Raw genomic sequence first — 2,887 nt, forward strand, 5'->3', positions numbered from 1 at the left:
AGATTCAAGATAGTGTATTGGCCTCGAAACCCACTACCTTTGAGAGTGCCAAGGAATTAGCACAACAACTCATAGATCATAGGGCGAGCCATGGTACCGTGATAACCACCACCGACCGAACAAAAGGAGGGAACAACAAGAGGAAGTTCTGGGGCAATAAAAAGAAACAACCAATGCAGGACCCCGCCAAAAAGCAACAGATTGTTGCTGTCCGTGCCGCCACTACTGCTGTCACTCCAGCGCCGCCGAAACAGTACACGGGAACTCTTCCCAAGTGCAACAAGTGTAACTACCACCATAACGGTGCTTGTCGAGAGTTACACTGCAATAACTGCAACAAGAAGGGACACACCGCACGATTCTATAGAGCGACTACCCAACCCGCCGCTCAAGTCGCTACGACCGCCAACACCGGGGCAAGCCAAACCTGCTATGGATGTGGTGAAACGGGACACTTCAGGAGGAACTGCCCCAAGGCACGAGCGCCTAATACTGAGGGTGTAGGGAGAGTCCTAACTTTAGGGCAGGGAGAAGCAGTCAAGGATCCCTCTGTGGTTACTGGTACGTTCCTCGTCAATAACTCTTATGCATGCGTACTTTTCGATAGTGGGGCAGAAAGAAGTTTCATAAGTCACCAATTCAAACATATACTTAAGCAAAATTCCCAACCACTAGAAGATTCTTACGTCGTAGAAATGACAAATGGAAAGGTTGAGCGCGCTAACGATATTTACATAGGGTGTACTCTCACTCTAAACAACCATTTGTTCAAAATTGACCTTATGCCGGTCACCATAAAAAGTTTCGACATAATCATTGGTATGGATTGGTTAAGCCTTCATCGTGCCGACATTCTATGTTACGAAAGGGCCGTCCGCCTCAATCTGCCGAATGGCAACATTCTCACCGTTTATGGCAATAAACCTAGTGCGAACCTACAAATCATCTCTTGTGTTAAAACCCAAAAGTACCTCCGAAAGCAATACCATGCATTCTTAGCCCACGTCGTAGACAAGAAACAAGAGGTGAAGGACATCAAAGAAATTCCAGAAGTATGCAACTTCCCTGATGTATTCCCAAACGATCTGCCAGGTGTACCACTCGCACGACAAGTCGAATTTCGGATCGACTTAATCCCAGGAGCTACCCCCGTCGCCAGGGCTCCATATCGCTTAGCACCGGCAGAAATGCAAGAACTATCCAGCCAGTTGAATGAACTATTGAGCAAAGGGTTCATCAGGCCAAGCTTCTCACCATGGGGAGCACTAGTCTTATTTGTAAAGAAGAAGGATGGGTCCTTTCACATGTGCATAGACTACCGAGAACTAAACAAACTCACTATCAAGAAACGTTATCCCCTACCCCGAATCGATGACCTCTTCGACCAGCTCCAAGGAGCCAGCTACTTTTCAAAAATCGACCTAAGGTCGGGCTATCATCAACTACGAGTTCAGGAAGAGGATATCCCCAAGACGGCATTCAGAACTCGCTATGGGCACTACGAATTTGTAGTGATGCCATTCGGGTTAACAAACGCGCCTGCGGTGTTCATGGATTTGATGAATCGAGTGTGTCGACCCTTCTTGGATAAATTCGTCATCGTATTCATCGACGATATCTTGGTCTATTCAAGAAGCGAAGAAGAGCACAGACAACACCTACGACTAGTTCTGTAGATTTTAAGAACCGAGAAGCTATACGCCAAGTTCTCAAAGTGTGAATTTTAGCTCCGTGAAGTAGGATCCCTCAAAGATCAAAGCAATCGAAGATTGGTCAACACCTACAACGCCAACAGAAATCCAACAATTTTTGGGACTCGCAGGCTATTATCGAAGATTCATACAAAACTTCTCCAAGATTGCTAAGCCTCTCACCACCTTGACTCAGAAAGGTGTGGTGTTCGAATGGGAAGATAAACAAGAAGCCGCCTTCCAGACACTAAAGCAAGCCCTATGCAGCGTACCAGTCTTGTCTCTTCCAGAAGGAACCGATGATTTTGTGGTATATTGCGATGCTTCGAATCAAGGCCTCGGCTGTGTGCTCATGCAAAGGGGAAAAGTCATCGCTTATGTATCAAGGCAACTGAAGACACATGAAGTTAATTATACAACCCACGACCTTGAACTGGGAGCGGTGGTGTTCGCCCTGAAGATCTGGAGGCACTACCTCTACGGCACCAAGTGCACCATCTTCACTGATCACAAAAGTTTTCAGCACATTCTCAATTAGAAAGAACTTAACATGCGCCAAAGAAGATGGGTGCAATTACTGAATGACTACGAATGTGAAATTCGCTACCACCCGGGCAAGGCCAATGTAGTAGCTGATGCCTTAAGCAGGAAAGAATACTCGGGTCGCCGAGTAAAATCCCTAGCTATGACCATCCACTCCCAACTGGCCACCCATATCAAAGATGCCCAATTAGAAGCCTTGAAACCAGAAAACGTGGCAAGAGAAGCACTAAGAGGGATGGATAAGAACTTGGAAGTCAAAGGGGATGGAACTCGTTATCTCATGAATCGAATCTGGACACCGAAGTTCGGTGGGTACCGAGACGTTGTAATGAACGAGGCCCACAAGACTCGATACTCCATTCACCCTGGGTCAGATAAGATGTATCTAGACCTCAAAAGGTTATACTGGTGGCCAAACATGAAGGCTGAAATTGCTACTTATGTGAGAAAGTGCCTCACTTGCGCCAAGGTCAAGGTGGAATATCAGAAGCCATCAGGACTACTTCAACAACCGGATATACCCGAGTGGAAGTGGGAGCGAATAACCATGGACTTTGTAACCAAACTGCCTAAGACATCAGGCGGGATGGATACCATATGGGTTGTTGTGGACAGATTGACCAAGTCCGCGCACTTTCTGCCAATGAAGGAAA

This window comes from Lactuca saligna, chromosome 3 (genome assembly GCF_052625555.1).
Source record: "Lactuca saligna cultivar CGN05327 chromosome 3, ASM5262555v1, whole genome shotgun sequence".
NCBI classification, from domain to species: Eukaryota; Viridiplantae; Streptophyta; class Magnoliopsida; order Asterales; family Asteraceae; genus Lactuca; species Lactuca saligna.